The 19,531-nt window shown below is 37.7% G+C and overlaps 1 protein-coding gene and 1 long non-coding RNA gene across 7 annotated transcripts in view; one reads left to right on the top strand and one right to left on the bottom strand.

Annotated features, from left to right (window-relative positions):
* Positions 1–19,531, bottom strand: part of GLI2 (GLI family zinc finger 2) — a 316,230-nt gene that overhangs the window by 204,654 nt on the left and 92,045 nt on the right. The gene's annotated exons all lie outside the window — the stretch shown is intronic.
* On the top strand, positions 1,887–18,165 carry LOC116507932. The gene is made up of 7 exons (XR_004255248.1): positions 1,887–2,143; positions 5,083–5,186; positions 8,585–8,625; positions 10,692–10,746; positions 13,530–13,633; positions 13,799–13,851; positions 17,649–18,165. It is a non-coding gene; the product is annotated as an uncharacterized LOC116507932 (long non-coding RNA).

The following is a 19,531-nucleotide window of genomic DNA, read 5'->3' on the forward strand; positions in this document are numbered from 1 at the left end:
TTTCTGCTTGAATCTGCAACAGAACTTTCAATTTTGTAAAATCAATACATTACTTTTTTTAATATTGAAGATTTCTTTCCTGACCCACCCCCATTCTACTTTATTTTATTATTTTATTTTATTATTATTTTACTTTACTTTATTTTACTTTATTTTATTTTACTTTATTTTATATATATTTGTTTTTTAGGGAAATACCTCCCCCATATGATGTAACTAATATATATATATATATATATATATATATATATATATATATATATGTATATGTATATGTATATGTATATGTATATGTATATGTATATGTATATGTATATGTATATGTATATGTATATGTATATGTATATGTATATGTATATGTATATGTATATGTATATGTATATGTATATGTATATGTATATGTATATGTACATGTACATGTACATGTACATGTACATGTACATGTACATGTACATGTACATATACATATACATATACATATACACATACACATATACATATACATATATATATATATACTCCCCCCACAACATCCCTGTGCTCTTAATAAACTGTTCTGGGATTATCAATTAGGCTGGCTACAACAAAGAAAAACAAGAGATTAAGGAAATTTAGATTGATACATACACATTTAGAAATGATGCCTACAACTGAAACAGAATTACAAAATATCTGATCAAACTGACATATCCAGGCCTTGTTAACTGGCTTTCTGCTCTGTTTGTGGTCTGGTTGCTAATTCCTGGCTGATACATAACTTGCAACATCAATTTTATCTCCCTTTTTATGGCTCTTTTTCTTTCAACTAGATTGGACAGTCTTTCAAAAAAAAAAAAAAAAAAAAAGCCCAAAGCCTGTAAATTAGTTTAAGTTGCAATTAAGAATAATTCTGTGAGCTACAGGTAGTTTTATGATACTTCTTGATGATCATTGCAGGACTACATTTTTATATGGTGTTGCCATATAGTATTGGGCAGCATATAAAACAAACAAGCAAACAAATATTAAAGAATACATTTTATTTTTAATTTCTTTTTCTATTTCCTTTCTTATTTATTCTTATTTTCTTTGTTTCTTTCCTAATATTTTACTGTTTCTACTTTATTAAAGTAGGCCTCTGTCTCTGTTTTTATTGCTTTTAGTTACGGGTTGTCCTCACTGACTGATACTTACTGAGCAAGCACTCAAATTTAAAACGGGGCTGATCGAGAAGGACTTACAACAGGCCCTTGTAGTTGTGGCCACAGGACTGAATTCAGGCATTTGGCAATTGGCTTGCAATTATGCATAATTATGCAATTATGGTTGCAATTTCCTGTGGTCACATGAGCACATCTGTAATTTCACTGCCCGCTTCCAATAAGCAAAGCCAATGGGTAAAGTGGCAGGAGGTTGCAAATGGTGAGCATGTGACTTTGGGGCACTGTGGCCATGCAAGGTTCACCTAATGACAGCAACTTGGGACTCCTGCAATTGCCATCATAAGTCATCATAGTCACCGTGACATCACACCTTACAAGTGCATGACTTAATGAGGGTGCTGCTGTTCCCAATTATACTTACCATGATGACTATCTCTAACTAAATACAAAAGAAGAACAAAAAGAATACCCAACATTATAAAAGAAAGGGGGGGAAACCCTCACAAAATGGAAAAGCAGACACATAGAAAAATCGATGAACTGAAGCCATGATTCATTACGATGATCCATGATTAATCTATATTAAATCGATTCTGCAAACCACTAAACAGCTGGAGCCATATGTTTGAGTTTCCAATGCTAAATAATAAGTCTTTTGCTTGCTTATGTTCTCAAACCTACTATTTCTTGTTGATTTCTGACAGCTTAACTATACCTTGAGGAGGTACAGTGCAGGCACTGAAAGCAGGAACTGTCATCAGGTATGGCTTGGCTTCTAGCCAAGAGTGTGAGTTCTAGCTTTTTTCCAATAGAGCTGCTATAATGTATAGATTGGCTTTAAGGCTTGTTCTGTTTCCTTCTGCATGTAAACCATTTCAACAAGAACCAAACACCCCGGCCAAAAAAACCAAAACCCTGAAGCAAAGGAGGTGAAGCAAGAGTACTGAACTGTGCACTTCCAAGGAGGTGAAGCAAGAGTACTGAACTGTGCACTTCCAAGAGTGAGTTATATAAGTTATAAGTATGTTCATTTCATGTGGTCAGAGAATGGAAATGGGCAGATTAAGCAAGCACCTATTGCACAAGTGTAGAGAAAATGGCCTTGCCTTTTATTGTCAAGTTAGGCCAAGTTGGTGTGGTACAGGGCAAGGATCCAGATTCAGGTAGAAAAAATGCTGACTGAAACAAAAAAGTAGTACTTATGCAAGGGGGAAGTCATTAAGGGGTGTCTATGGAGATTCTCAATCATCCAGGTCATGGCTGTCCCAAAGGTGGTTTTTCCACTGAAGTTAGAACTGAAGAAGCTTCTTGGATGAGAAGGGAAATTTTTTTAAAGGAAAAAACAACAACAAGAAGGCCGAGTTGCCTTTTGGAAAAAGCACCTTTGGGGGACCATCAAGGGGTGGAAGATAGATTGTTCTTAAGTCCACCATGAAGCAAACCATTACTGCCAATTAGAGTATGAGGCATCTAGGCCAACTGCTGGACTGGGATGGGCCTTCAAGTGACCTCCCCAAGTGCCTTTAAAGGAGTCTTTCAATGGGAAGCAGGAAGTCTAATGTAGATATGAATTTCAGTTGCAGCTAGCTGAAGTATAAGAACATCAGTCAACTGGAATGTGAATAAAATTAATTCCCACCCGTTAGGCTGTCATGCTCCATGCCAACAAGATGATGTAAGAAATGAGAGGAGTTAAAAGGGGGGGGCATACATCAATAGTGCAGGCTCCCCTCACTTATATGTCCCAGGAATGTAACAAAAGAAGGACTTATACCTCAATTATACCTGGTCCACATGCATCACCACAAGAGGAGCTAGTTGGCACAGTTTAAACCAAAAGGGGGAGCATACAGATTACTGCCCAGTCACACAAAACAAATTCATGCTCAGCTAATAAAATAACAATTGCCCAGCAAATAAAGGAACAACCACCTTCTCTCATGTTAATGATGATGATGACGATGAAAAATTCTATCCTTCTCAAGAAAAATACAGTTGCAGTTCCTTGCTTGACAAACCTTAATGTTGCTATTTAAGAACTTGAGAAAGAAAATAAATACGGATGTGCTATTTTTAGCAATGCATTTACTTATCAGTATAATCCTTCCCAAATATAACAACATATTTCCCTTTATGACTACATCTGAAAAGAGTATTTGCAGCTCCAGCTCCAAGGGGAAAAAAATTAAAATCTATTCAGTCCTAAGAGGGACAGAACATTTTTTTAAAAAATGAAAATTAAGATATAGACTCTTTCTCTGAGATCAATATATAGGACAGTGATGGCCAACCTATTTTTCCTTGCATGCCAAAATCACGTGCATGTGTGCTGACATCCATAATATAATCTGCCACGCCCCCTGCACATGCACACAGGACCTCCCTCCCCCATGTTCACCCACCCCATGCTCACCCCGCACATGTGTGCAACCCCATGCACCCTGTTTTTGGCCCAGCAGGCCCCTTTGAAGCCTCCTGGGACCAAAAAATGGGCCACAGGAGTGGCACCACAACCTCCCCATGCCCTGTTTTGGGCTTAGCAGGCCTCCCTGAAACCTTCTGGGAGCTTAAACAGACTATGGAGGAGAACGCTGCACTCCCCCCCATGTTCCACCTACCCCCTGCACATAGGCGTGTGACCTCCCACCCCCTGCACATGCACATGTGACTCCCTGCCCCCCTGCACATATGCAAAGGTCTCCTGCATGGACAACAGGGACCTGAAAATCAGATGGCGGGAGGCACGCACGGACATGTGCGGTCCAGCTCTGCCCACAGAGTGCTGGCACGTCACCATCATGGATATAGGACGAGAAACTAAGAAACAGTGTCACTCTACAGAATTATTTATACATTGTTTGGCTTTTCATTCGCTCTGAAAACTACATGCAACATTCATGAATTTCTTCTTACATTTTTTTTCATGGAGCCCTAAATCTATTGGGGGGAAAATGGGTGAAGAAAATGTACTAGCAGGTTCAATAAACCGTGCTGATTCTAAGAAATATAGGAAATAACCATAAAGCTCACTCAAGGTTCTCATAATTGTCTGAAAGCAAACCATTAAAGAAGCAACTGATTCAGAATGCCATTTACAGCATATTTAAGAGAGAACCTTTATTTTTAGTACTACATTTCTTGATCTCTCATTTCCCTATGTATGGAGTTAAATTTTACATTGCTATCTCAGCACACTAGCAAGTCATGTGTTAAAAACTAAACTAAACCACTTCCCCAAAGAACGAACATTTTCCCAGTTTGCTATGGTCTAATCCACAACGAAGACAGTCTCTCCAAGCTTTCACTGAAGTTAATGCAGAAAGAGCCCTGCTGGATCACACCAAAGATCTGCCTAATCCATTAATCCAGTTCCTACTGTGGCCATCCATATTTAAACTACTTTACACCGAGAGTCCTGTGAAATTCAGTTCAGGCAGCTAGGTTAAATTATGGGAGTCAACTTCTCTCACAAACAACTCTTTTTCCTTGTGATGGATCCTGATTTTCAAATTTCCTCTTAAGCATCACATTTTTGGTTTTAACAGGGGTAGCTTCTAGCCAGGTTTTAAAGCCCATCTGTTTTGGAGAGCTTAAAATGTTGAAATGATGGTTTTTGTTTCGCTTTTTTAAAAAGAACCACTGTTTGAAGCTCTATATAACCTCCAGAGATTGTGTTCAATTATTTATATTAATTTTTGAAGAATGTATTGCTGATTTATAAAAGGATTTAAATTGTTTCTTTCAATGATTCTGGAATGGAAAACAATTACTATTATTTTTTACATGTAAAGTACCTTCTGGGGAACTGCCCTAAATGCTGAGATGGAAATATTAGAAATAACAAAATGATAAAACATTAACTTCAATATGTTTATTTTCCTCTGAAAGTGATGTGCACAGCTTGCTCTCATTTTATCCTCATATGAACCCCGATATGTAGGTTTGGCTGAGAGAGAATGACCCAGCTAAACAATGCAGCAACTTTATGGCTGGAGAAAAATTGAACCCAGATCTGGCGAGTCTAAAGTTGTCTTTTTAACCAAGGTATCACACTGCATCTTTGCAGAAAATATGTTTTTGGAAGTAAATACTAGACTTTGCTCATTTTTGACAGACTTCTGGTTATGAACTGAGAAAGCATAGAACAAAATACTTCTTATAGCTAGCTCTTTGTTGAAAGGTTACATTGATACTCAAACCGTAGAGATACTGTCAAAGGATGGTTCCTCTTTAGATGGGAAGTTGTGAAAATATCAAAAGGAAAAGGGACTTGCAAAGTTTTCTTCAAGTTGAGCTCAACTTTTGGTGACTTCATTAATGTGTCCATGTTGCTTTCCTCACAGAAGCAGCCTTTCTGAGATATTTACTTGACTTCCCAATTTAGTATCCTTCCCTGATAGTCCCTAAATATACAGTATACAAGCACTAACCAGATGGTGTTTGTAGGATTCTAACTTAATAAGAGTGGCGCAATAGTTAGAATGCAGTACTGCAGGCTACTTCTGCTGACTGGCAGCTGCCAGTAGATTGACAGTTTGAGTCTCACTGGCTCAAGGTTGATTCAGCCTTCCATCCTTCTGAGGTCGGTAAAATGAGGACTCAGATTGTTAAGGGCAATATGCTGACTCTGTAAAAACCACTTAGAGAGGGCTATAAAGCACTGTGAAGCAGTATATAAGTCTAAGTGCTATTGCTATTTCCTACTTCACCAAAAATCCATCTTCTTTTTTTAACAAGAATCAAGCCTCCATAATTATGGAATGAGTTATCCCTAGTACTGATGGCCCTTTCTGGTCACCAGTTAGAAATAAGGAGCAGGTGTAAAAAGTCAACTGCTCTAGACATACCGGAAAAGATACAAGCTTTCTTGGCTACACATTACTGGAGAATAACTTCAAATAATTTATCATTAAAGTTGGAGCTGGCCCCACCTCCGTTAATTTAAGAGAGGCTTAAGCCTTTCCTTTTTATGGAGGTCGTTCAGCTTGCTGTTATTTATTCTGCTGGATGCAATTATTTTAATGGCTGCATTAAATTCCAAATTTAATTTTAGATGTTATAACTTGTGGTGAGGTGGGCCTCCATTCTCCTGGCCTTTCAGAAAGGTGTGAAAACAAGGCTCTGGGGCCTTGCTTGGGGTTCACAGGGGAGCAGGCAGCCATGGGGCTAGCTAGGTCCCTAAAAGTCCTCACCTCATCTTTTAATTAACTTATAACATTGATTTTAAATCATCCTTGCCTTTTTTCATTTACTGTGTTTATGTTTTAATGCTTTATTTATACATCACTCAGAATCGCTCTGGGAGGGAGATGGGTGGCTTCACAATTTAATAAATAAGTAAATGTAAAATGGTCAACTTACAGTACATATTTTTAAATAAATGCATACACATAAGAGAGAAACTTAGCAGGAGCTAACACTGGCATTCAAATGGATATGTCTACATTAGAAGATTCAAAAGAGGCCTTGCTCTCACATAACTTGGTTTTAAACTGTCAGATGTGATAATCACCCATTGTGGCACAATGTAATGTTTATACCTTGCCACTATAGCTTCTTCAGCAAGCCCCTTTTTCTTAATAAATAAATAAATCCTGGCTTAGTGTTACAAGTGAACAGAACCAGGGCTTTAAGAAGCAGTATACAGATGAGCTTTTTTCACTTGTATAGCCACAACTGATAACAATGCCTCAGTATGGATGCCCAGATACGGTAGCAAAGACTGAATTCTTGCAGCAGTTGTCACCTCAGTAAGCCAGCTACAGCACAAGAGTCTTAGGCCAGACCGAATAATTTATAGCACAGGATTTCTAAAGGATGCTTTGACATCTCTCAAACTCCTCTAACTTTATTGTTGAGTTCTTGGCACATCAGATGTAATTTAATAAAGGGGATTATTTTAACCCCCTAGGTCCCATCCTAACTAAATTTATAGACTCGGAATTGCTGTAAATTATATTATAATTATACTGCTACACAAGTGACTTCCCTTTCTAGATATTAAAAAGCAATTCAGGTAAATGATCTTTTGCCACCGTGGTGCAGCCCTGCAGAACTCATTAACACTAGGGATTACATGGCATACCAAAAAGATTACACAGTCAACATTGCAGTAGAGCTTTTGAAACAGTGATACACCTAGAATATAAATAATATGGCTGCCAGTGTGATTTGTTCTTCACTGCATTTTTCTTACCTATCAACAACTAGATAAGAAGATATTTGGAGCTTTGAAATCAAATCCTCATAAGTTTTTTGTTTGCTTATTTGCTTGCTTGCTTGATTTTTTTTTATTAAAATTTTTAAAAAGCTTTTACAAATATTTACCTCCCCTCCCCCACCCTAACTCATCTCTCCCCCCCAACCTCCCCCCCCCTCGACTTCCCAGAGCAAATACAGGGTATAAATCTTTAATAATCATATTCTAAAATACACTAAAAAAACTTAGCATCATCTTTCATTTGAGCTTTAACTCCTCTTTTGTTAAGCTAACTCTAAACAAATTATGTCATTCCTTGCTTTTTAAGTCATAAGCTATCTGGAATTTCTTAATCCCGTATTTATTTTGAATATAATCAATCCATCTTCTCCACTCCAGTTTATATTTCTCATCTGAGTGATCCTTAAGATATGATGATATTTTAGCCATCTCTGCTAAGTTTGTTACTTTTAATGTCCATTCTTGAATAGTAGGCAAATCTTCCTTCTTCCAGTATTGCACCACCAACAGTCTTGCTGCCGTTGTTAGGTTCAAAATCAACTTAGTCTCTATAACAGTACAATCAGTAGTTATACCTAACAAGAATAACTGAGGGGTAAACTTTATCCTCTTTTTAAAAATATTTTGCATAATCCACCATATTTTTATCAAAAATGCTTTAACCTTTTTGCAAGTCCATCATAAGTTTTTTGTTTGCTTATTTGCTTGCTTGCTTGATTTTTGAGGACACCTGTCTTCAGAAAGACACCGGGCTGCTTTACATTTTTTAAAAAGTAGTAGTAGTAGTAGTAGTAGTAGTAGTAGTAGTAGTAGTAGTAGTAATTTAAAAGGACATGGCTGCCCAGACGAAACCAATTAAATGACATCCAAAACAAAAATGAACTGACCCAACATGTTTGTCCCTAAATAATGTAGTATAAAACTCCCATCTCTATCTTTGTGAACTTTTCTGAGTTTGAGAGACATTTTTTGCAATATTCATATAAATTATAAATTAATAAAAAAACAAAGATTGATGTTGGCTATAAGGAATCTAACTGCATTTATCAAAACTTTCAGGCAGTTTTAAATGCAAATATAAATTTTCAAGTGATATTAACTAATAAAAACAAAGAAACAAAAACAACAGATTAAATTACAAAAGTTGCATGGAAAAGTATGAAATTCATACAGGACAGAAATAGATCCTTAATGATTTTCCCTTTTCCTCTTATGTTTTCAGAATAAAGACTGGTTGAAATAAGCAGAGTTGCCTTGAGTTAGGTGAGTTGCCTCTCAGCAAGTTCCCATCTTTGAATAGCAATCACACCTTACACAATATTGGTTTATTATATTAAAAAAAACCACAGTGTTTTGGCCCACCAGAGGCCAGCGGAGCTGGTGGCAGACTTAGACAGTGAGGAGGTTGGGGAGGAACATGGGCCAGTTCTGGAGTCTGGGGAAGGCTCTGATGAGGGCTCTGCATCAGAAGAAGAGATGGGGCCAGGGCCATCTGACAGTTATCAGCTGCCTTGGGAGATCAGTGGGGCAGAAGAACAGCTGGAGCCTGTTCCCAATATGTGCATGCGCAGAGTTGCCAGGAGAAGGGAACAGAGAAGGGAACAGTTAAAGAACAAGGGCCGACTCAGGAGTAAAGTCACAGGTGAATGGTCCCTCCCATAGGGAATAAAGAGGAGTGAAAGGGGAATGGAGTTTTCAGGAGACAATTTGTTCATTTCATTAGTGTGAAGATTTGTTCGTGACTCTCAGAGACTCCTTGCCAATTATTTTCTTGTACAGCATTGCAAAATCAGCCTAGCAGCTTTCCATGCCTGATAAGGTCTATGGTTGTAAATTCACCCTTGAAAGACTGTTTGCCAGGACTTTGCTGGATGTGAATGGGAGGAATTCACATTAGCTTAATAAAAAGGGGTTTTGTCGGGAGAAGGAGTCTGCTTCATGATTTTGTGAAGACTAGATCAGAACACATAGTAACCTTTTCATCAAATGAGTTTGTAAAGAAGCTAGCAAATCCTGGGTCACTTTTATAAATACATTGATATCATTAGGATGAAAGCCAGTTTGGTGAAGCACTTAAGGCACTAGACTAGAAATCAGGAGACTGCGAGTTCTAGACCTGCCTATTATTTCTTATGTTCTCATTTACAATAGTATTGGTTGAATTCCATAATTCTGGACATTTTCTGTCCTTTGGATTTTATGATATTAAGAATCATCAATGGGTAAATCTTTATTTCATCTGAGTTGTTTCATTGTAACACTAGCATTCCAGAGCGGTCTCCCAAATTTCAAAACTTCAATTCCGAGAGGCATGGGAACACATACTGTATGCATGTACACAAAAAGGAAATGGTGTAAATATCACACAAAAGAACAGAGCAAGAAAAGAAAGAATGCCGCATGATCATATTCATGAAGAGAGATTATATGGTTTTGGCTAAGCATCTGAAACCACTTGTAGGCCACACAGAAGTTACGAGTAAGCAGATGACATCCCCTTTAAAAATCTTTTTAGTCATAAACAGATTTTGAAACATATACTTAGAAACTACGTAAGCAAACTGACTCTTCCTCATTATTATTCTGAAGACTTGTCTACCAGACCCAGTGGTTACCTCTTGCCTTTTCCCCTTTTGCTTAAGTTGTCCTCTTTGCACATGCCTGATTACAATCAACAAGGACACTGATGTTGGGATGAACTGATTAAGTATTTTGACTCATGGAGAGAGTTTTACAGCCCTGATTTGAAAAAGGGGACTTAAGGGAAGGAAATGTTCAAGCCTCAGCTTCATCAAAACTCTTGTATGTGCTATCCCTGGTCAAAGAAAAAAAAACCTATGTTGTCCCAATGCCCATGGTATGATAAAATATTATGTCAGTCTTCTCTAACTTGGCACCTTCTAAATGTGTTGAGACCAGCTCCCAGAATTCTTATCCAGAAGGGCTGTGTTGAATTTGGAATATGGGAGTTGTAATTTCAGCTCATCTGAAAGGCATGATGCTGGGAAAGGATGTTACTTGCTGCTATTTTAGTACCTGCAGAGACAATTAAAGCAGCTGTGTTTATGCTAGAAATCTTTTTTCTTACTTCAAGCAGCTCTAATGGAGCCAACTGCCCTTATCATATTGCTGAGTTAGGTGCTAGCCATCCATCCAAAGGTCAGCAGAAAACTATACTAGTATGAAATCTGGTTTCACTGAAAATCCCACCCTTCCTTCATTATGCATGTTCTGTATTTCCAATAGTGCTGTTCTGATTAGGTAAGTGCAGCACCTGAGGAACAAAAAGATTGGTTGATTCCTCTAGTTTTGCTACTCTTCTTTTTCAGGATGTTGCCAGTCAGTGGAAAAAGCAGCCACCCATCAGGGCAGTGAAACAGACGGGTGAGACTGACTTGCCAACAGAACTATTCTCTCTGTTCATGTTCCTGTGTGCCTTCCATCCTAAACCACAACTTGTGTTCCAGAGGTTCCTCAAGATCTGGTTATGCTGATAGTTGTCAGGGATCCAAGTAACACCCACAACAAAAGAAGACTCTGAGGCTTGAGTTTCCTCAAAGTTTCATTTTATTAGAGATGTCATATTGGCACATCTGGAAAATCTGAATCTGAAAGTGTCCAGGTTTTCCCCACCCAAAAGAAAGATCAAGTCTCTGCCCAGAACCCACATGTCCATCACATGATCCAATCAGGCACCATCCAAAACAGGAGATGCCTCCCAGTCATCTCATCACAGCTGCAGAGCCAGATGACCTTGACTTTCTGAGAAAGAATGTTGTTATGGCTATATATCCCACACTCTGTATAATTCCCCCTCCCATATTCCCACAGTAGAAAATGTGGCAGGCCTGAAGTCCCAAAGATAAAAGATGGCTTTCAGGTCTGACAATAGGCTTGGGCGTCCCAGGGAATTGGTAACATTTTAAGATAGCTCTAATATTGTGGTTAATATTTTCACTCTCTTTGTGCCTTGAGGTCTGTATATTTTAATTTTTAATATTTAAATCTTTAATGTATTTTTGTAATGTTGTTTCATATAGCTCTTTATATGATTTTGCATGCCACCCAGAGTCACTTCTTCTGAGAAGGGTGACCATATACATTTGATAAATAAACAAATGTTCAATAAACTGTTTTAAAAATTCAGTCTGAAGTTACCAAGTGAGCTGAGTTATAAGCAATCTTTTTATTTAGGGTTTGTTTTTTCTATATAGGCAACACATTCCAGCTGCCCCCATTCCTCTGTGTTCTGTTTAGGAGGCAATGGGGGAGACTTGGTTCTATCATTCCAGTTTTATACCATTTCATCACTGAGCGAAATTGTGAAGACACAGATTTAAAGTATTTATAGTATTTGTCAGGCCTGGAAGCCATCAGGCCTGTGAGGCCTGGAAGCATTGGGCCTTCAGAGCGGCCACGATAAGTGCTGTGGGAAATTGGGAGGGAGTATGGGAGATATATAGTCTAAGTAACGTTCCTTTCTCAGAGTCAAGGACACCTTGTCCTGCAGCTGTGATGGTATGACTGGGAGGCATCTCCAGTTTTGGGTGGTGCCTAATTGGACCATGTGATGGACATGTGGGAGCTGGGCAGGGACTTGAACTTTCATTTGGGTGGCAAAAACCTGGAAACTTTCAGATTCAGGTTTTCCCAGATGGGTCAATATGACATCTCTAATAAAATAGAACTTTGAGGAATCTGAAGCCTTGAAGTCTTCTTTCATTAGGGGTGTTACTTGGAACCTTGACAGTATTGCTGTAGCAAAATTTTGGTTCAGAAACTGGAGGGGAAGAGTCATGATCACATCAGCCTGAAATAGCCAGTAAGCATCTTCTGAACCCATCCACTACTGGTCATTTCACTTGGCCTCCAACATAGATTTTGCACACCTTGTAGCTACAGGATGCTCTTGGCTTAACAGGGAATATAATATTGGGACAGCTGTAGTTGATGTAAGCTTGTCTCACTAATAGGGTTTGAGAAAAAAATAAAGGCGTCAGAAAGACATGGTATAAGAAAAAATCCAGATCAGTAATGCCATCACTAAACCTAAGTGTCAAAAGTCCATTATTTCTCAGGATTAATTTCTTGGCAATTCAGGTGAATGGAAAAATTGAATTGGTCTTCATGCCAATCAAGCCCTTTTTTAATATTTGCAGTGTGAAATACATGGGATAAAAGTAGAGCTAGTGTGGATGAAGTACTCTTATGCTCTTATAAAAAAGCACTGAGGTTATTAGAGCTCACTGAAGAACACCCACCCACCTCTGACTTTAATGTGGTCATTTCATGTGTGGGATAATTCTTAGCTCCATAAGTGACACTCTTTAATCGACCAATCAGCTTCTGGTTCTTGTGTAGCTTTCTTCTTGAAAAGTGTACATGATCTCTGTCACATAAAAAGGAATTATGGAACAATGGATAAGTTGCCAGACTAGAATCCAGAAGTCACAGTTTGAAGGCTACCTCAGTCATGAAAAAATATTGGGTGACTTTGAACCCATTACTTCTTCATAATCTACTCACAAAGTAGTTGTGGGAAGAAATAAATGGAGATCTTCATGTAAACTGTCTTGGGATCAAGATAATAAATCAAGCCTATGAACAAATAAAGAAACCAGCCCCTTCCTTCTTACTAATGGCGTGGTTATGTAAAAATATGGTCCAGATGCCCTCCACATAGAACACTCAGAGATGAATGGTTAAGACATCCATTATCACATAAGAGGAGGAGAAAAAGGTATTAAGAGTAATTTTTGGTTCTGTTACTTTTATAGTGGGCTGGATTATGAGATTCTGCAGGAGCTAATCTTGCTTGTGATTAGGGCTTCATAAGACTGCAATAAAACTAAAGTATCTATCTGAGCTTTATCTTTGACTTTACTATAGCTAGTCCTAAATTCTGGCTGAGTTTTAAAAAGAGGAAGGAGATTGCATTGCCATAGTTGAAACTCTGACACAAAGACTTTTTCACTATAATTTTAACATTGCAAATTTAAAGTGCTTGAGGGATGGGTTGGAGAAGAAGAATGATGTTATCTATAAAACTGGGTTCCTTTCTCAGATTTGTGGAGCCAGGAGCCAAGGATTCTTCAGTGACATTTTGTTTATGTTTGGAACTTGCCTACCCCGCTCTAAAATTCACATGTTATACTCCCTTTCTCTAGATGTCATATTATGTCTCCAGCTTCCCACAAAGCAAAAATTCCCTAGCTTGACGCCTGAGATAGCAAGCAGATGCCGGCTGTTCTTTGGACAATGGGAGATCAGGGTGAGAAAACAAGAACTGATGGTCAGGAATGGCTGTCTTTCCTCACCGAAGCGTTTCTGACCCTTTCCTGTCATAGCATTTATTACAAATGACTGCTGTGCGCAGGTTAATTATATTATTAGCTAAAAGTAGTATTGATTTCTATCTATGTCATTTTTCCTTCAGGGAGAAGTAATGGTGTTACATCCTGAATACAGACCAGCATCCATTCTTATACGGTAACTAACATGCCAAAGAATAAGATGGCTGAGCAATTTATCAGGGGATATCTCTTGAGAGACATTCAGGAAGGTAGAAAAATAAACCTAGGCATTCAGTAAAAATTACAATAATGAAAATTATGAAATCTTTTCACAATACATAGATCGTTTTGTACTTACACCCCACTGGAAGACAGAAACAGGCAAGTAAGGTGGTTTGCATCATACCATGATGTACATACTATCATTTTCCTACCCTTCCCTCACCTTTAGACACACAAGGATATAAGCACACCAATCAACTGAAAGTTAATAATAGAAACAGACTCTTAGAATACTTTAGACATACATTTTGTAACACACGAAAACATCTTTTTATGGTCAACTATATTAAACATAATGCAACTCAGGGAAAGATTGCCATAGGTTTTTAACTTTTTAAGAACATGTGCATTTGCTTGCAGGAGTAAATAAGCCTATGGTATAAGCCTCTCTTACTTGTATCAATGGGTTTTTTTTTCCAACATTGGAAACCTTAATAATACTTCTGCAATCCAGTCTTAAGATACCATTTTGAGAAGAGACTCTCATTCTGCCACCCATAAACTACCTTTAAGCTACCTTTGTCATATGTATTTTATTTTCTTATGTATGGCTTATTTGGGGAGATGGCAAACTATTTTTTGTTTGTTTACTTTCCATTTGCTTAGAAGTAATATATGGAGGCTTTTGTTAATGTGAACAGGATGGAAGTAGCAGTAAACAGTCACAACACTTTTTCTTTGTGCCTCTCCCAGTGGAATATATAGCATATTGGACACTTGAAGCAGATCATTAAAAAAAAACCTTCTCCCTCTTTCATTGTTTAAAGCCAGTTTGAGCATCAGACTGGAAACCAGAAAATTATGAGTTCTAGTCGCCTTAGCCACAAAGCCAGCTGGATGATTTGGGCCAGTCACTTATCTCAGCCCTAGGAAGAAAGAATTGGTAAGCCACTTATGAAAAAACTACCAAGAAAACGGCAAGGCAAACACCAGGAGGCAAAACTGACTTAAGCACATCATTTTTCTGCATCATGGCTGTGCCAACACTGTCCACCAAAAAGCTGATTGATGAACAGACAGCAATATCCCAACTTCACACCTACCAGTGTCCTCTTGTCTTTCATAGCATCCCCCCTATTGCCTATATCTAGGGGTAGATCACCACCACCCAGTATCTCTGTTGGTATGTCACTATTCTCTCTGAAGACTTTCTCCAGTTTTCTCTGACTCTGTTGAGAGAGAAAGAGTGTTGATGATGTTAGGAAAAAATAGTTGGTGATGTTCTGCTTTAAGATAATTGATCCAAACTCTCTGCTACTTTCTCACTTTTCCCACACCACCATCAAGTCACATGAACTTGAACATACATAGACATCACTACAACTTAATTAATGACCAGCATAGTCTGTATTGCATTCAACCAAAAGTTGGCTCTTAAACTGATCATAAAAAGAAATATGTTCTTAACTTTAATAAGAAAAATACTTCTATTGCTTCCAATTGAAATATATTTTATGACCCAAAGTTTCTATATTAAAACTTGCTCCTTAAAAGACCTCTTTCACATCCCCAAAGGGACTTTTTAAAAAATGATCTTATAGCAGCTGTTACATATCTTTATGATCCACATATTTAATGGTGGAAATGTTATTTAGTTCTATATATTTTTAGCAACCAGAAATAAATTTGTTTTCATTCAGAGGCTGGGGACTTTGTGACACTTTGTGACTTCCAGATGTTGCTGGAGAACAGTTCTAGTCAGTTCTATAAACTATAAAACCAGCTTTATTGTACTGGCCCGTTCAGACAATTAATGATAAATAGTATTTACCTGTAGAATTATTATGCATCATTTCATTAATCACTATAAAAACATTTTTATCCTGCTTTTATTGCTTTATAAGTAATTCAAGTTGGTGAACATACCTAATACTTCTCTCACCTCCTATTTTCCCCACAATTGTGCCTGTGAGGTCAATTGGGGCTGAGAGAGAATGATTGGCCCAAAGTCATCCAACTGGCATGATTAGACTCAGTCTCCTGGTTTCTAGATTAGCTCTTTAACCTACACCAAACAGAGTCTAATTGTTCTAATTAATGCCTTAAAAGCAAAAATGAGTGTTTTAACTCTGTTTTTCCTCATAAGTTTTGCAATAATGGACCACTAACATTTCACAAAATTTAGGGGTCATCCAATTTAACAAATGGTTACTTGCATGTTTGTTTAAGTATAAGGGAGTGCACATTTTCTGAAAATAAATCATGACAGTTATATTTGTATCCCTCTATTTTCAAAGGCACTTTAAAACTAAATTGTATATTTTTTTTTCAAAATCCAAAATATTTTATTTATTTAATTCAATTTTGGTGTCCATTATTATTACCAAAGCAAACAAGACAAAAATAGGTAAAAACACAACAGAATAAATAGACAACATGGCAAATTCAGACAACCACCCCTAAAATATGGTTTCCTCAAGGTCTGGGAGAAGAGTCAGGTCTTTAAAGCTTTCTGGAATACCATCAGGGTAGGAGTCACCTGGACCTCTGGGTGACTTTATTCCAGAGGATAGGCATCATGAGAGGAAAGGCACAGTTCCTGGATCTTGGTAGATGACACTGTTTAATCAAAGGGACCCAGACAACATGAGCTCTGGGGTCTCATATCAGCAATGCAGTATTTAATTAGTTAGAAGTATTGAATTGCAACTTGAATTATTTTATGTAATCCATGGCATAATAACAATTCTTAACACAATCCTATTGGTCAGGAATGTTCTTCAGTGGAATATCGGAATATTAATAGGCTGTGAATGAGTGAATCTCTAATCCAATAGAATTTGATGTTTAAATGTTCACCAACTTCATCAGCATCTAGGAGGAGGTATCAAAAAGGCCAAGAGGAAGGTTTCAACTGCATGATTGAACCCCCATTCCTTCATATGAGTTTGCAACTCTCCCTCAATTGGTCAACATATTGTTTCTTCATACTTTCTTTTGGGTTGTTTGGGTTGTTAGTATAGTCCTGGTTAGCAGAACACATGTGGACTCACTGTTAATTGTTGTATCTGAGCCCTGTTCGCTACTGCCAGTGCTCAGATTACTATTTGTATGATCGTGTTAATACTTCAGTGAAGCAATGTTCAGCCATTGATACTCTCTTGTCAACTAACTGGCTGCCCAAGAACATCAGGAAATAAGATTTGAGCAGGTGTAGAGAGTAAGGAAGATGACCTTAATGGAGATATGCAAGCTTTGTTACCAAAGAGGCGAGGGGTGAAATATATGTTCCCAACAAACAGAAGTTATTCAGAAGATAGATACCCCACCCCCACCCCCAATTGACAGAAGTATGAAAAGGTGGAGGAGATATAGCACAATCGGAATTGCAAGATTCTTTTATTATAGCCACTTTGAAAATAACAGTAGTTTTAGTCTTCCTGAGAAGCTGATTCCTAGTCTGGTCTACCTGTTGGAGCTGACATTTGATTCTTGCAAGCTGCCTGTTGGCACAGGTGGAGCATAGACAGCCAGCAGAGTCTTGAATATCTGTGATTATCAACATTCACATGGAGGTGGGTGAGGCCAAGAATTACTTCTGGCCAAGATATAAAAGGGGGCTGCTTGGCAGATCTCGAAATATCATCAATGGTCTATCAACCCCAGTCTGCATATAGCTGTTTCAAACAGAGTTCTTTCCAAGCAGGTTTTCTAGTGTTCATTGAATTATTGTAAAAATAATAATAATAACCCATGTTTATTCTTCGGTAGAAAGAAGTGATCTGAGGGGAAATTAGCCTGAAGTACTTAAGACTCATCCATTCTTCCCCGGATATTCCTCGTCTTGTTTACTCAGTTAACATGAATCATACTGTTCTGTACTGTTATACTGTTTTTAGTATAAATTGTTCTAACATACTAACAATAAGAATATAATAATTTATACTACTTGTAGCAGTGACAGAAGCACTCTAGGATTCTGAAATAGATCTAAGGCTTTGCTGGGAAGTTCCCTGGTGCCAGGAGATGGAAAGGGAGAAAGGGAGAATATTCATCACGGAGAAAGAGAACAGAAGCCACAGATTTGCATACAATTTGCAAAAGCAATGTATATGTACACATGCAAATTAAACACTACAGTGTACATAGAAATAAAATACATATCTTCACTCTGAGGAATTGATGAGCATGAGGGTCATCTTTCTGGATCAGGCCAAAGCCCATCTTAATGCAGTATTTTTTTGTTGGTGGCTCAGTGGGTAACACTAAGCATGTCAATCAGAAAGCTCGGCAGTTTGGCAGTTCGAATCCCTAGTACAGCTCCCCTGCGTGAGCAGGGAGTTGGACTAGATGACCTCCAAGGTCCCTTCCAACTCTGTTACTGTTCTTTGTGGCCAACCAGATGCTTCTGGGATACTTTCAAGTACAGGATGAAGATATAGTTCTCTATTATTTTCCTGCAACAGATATTTGGAGCCATAGTGTCCCTATCCAGAGATGCCGTTGAGTCTTCAGGACTAAAACTCCCTGATAGACCCGTTTTCTCTGAATGTATTCACTCCCCTTTAAAACCAGGTCGGATAACAGCCATCACATCTTGTGTTAAATTTACATTTTTCACCCCTATTATATTGTTTTTCAAGTGTGATAATCAGAACAGTACACAATATTGCAGGTATGAATAAATAACAGATTTTTGAAAAGATATTGCAATGTGACTGGTTTTATTTTCAATTCCTTTCATAATTATTGCTAACACAAAATTCATGTTTTTCACAGCTTCTGTGTACTGAGTCAACCTGTTCTTATAGAAAGGTAACACAAGAGGGACTGTTGTCCATACAGTCCAGATAAAAGATGGTAGAAGATAAGATATAACATAGTCAATTAAAATATATATTTGTACGGTTTCACTATTCATCCTCTAGCTCTCTCTCAGTTTTTCTAAACTTCTCTCTTTTGAAGTAACATCCACACCTTAATACAGTCACTTACTGAGTTTAACCACTAAAAACTTATGTTTAACCACTAAATGTTACCTGATTTAAGGGTGGAATTAATGGACTCATATGCGGTTTTCACCCCAAACCATATGTTCATCTAGGTTTACCTACATTCAGGAACCTCAGCAAATCATTTGGTGAACCTCACTTTAATTTCTAATGTATAATTAAAATTACCAATCTGGCCATATTTAAGATTCTCACAGTATGAAAGTAAAACTCAAAGCTTAGGGTTCTTTGCAAAGAAGAGTGTGAAAGATTCTTTTTGTTTTTGTAGTCAATTCTGACAATTGATCAGAATGGAAAGTGGGGGGGAGAGTTTTATGTCTTGTAACAATACTTTTTATGGATTCATGATAGTCTGTAATATTACACTGAAAAATGAATAAAATGTGTTACTTCACAAGTAATAAATATAAACAAGTTGTTAGTGGGATTATTCTAAAGAAACAAAATTCATTCATTTGATACAAGAGTACCCAAAACTTATTCCCATTGTCAAGCTTCTCAATCTGGTGCCCACCAGATTTATTGAACCACAAATCTCAAGATGGCTTAGTATTATGGGAGCCGAAGTCCAACACATCTGGAGTGCATCAGTTGGGAAGCCTATCACAGGGGACTTAATGTCAAAACATCAGACAGGAAGTA

The sequence above is a fragment of the Thamnophis elegans genome, chromosome 1 (assembly GCF_009769535.1).
Source record: "Thamnophis elegans isolate rThaEle1 chromosome 1, rThaEle1.pri, whole genome shotgun sequence".
Lineage (NCBI taxonomy): Eukaryota > Metazoa > Chordata > Lepidosauria > Squamata > Colubridae > Thamnophis > Thamnophis elegans.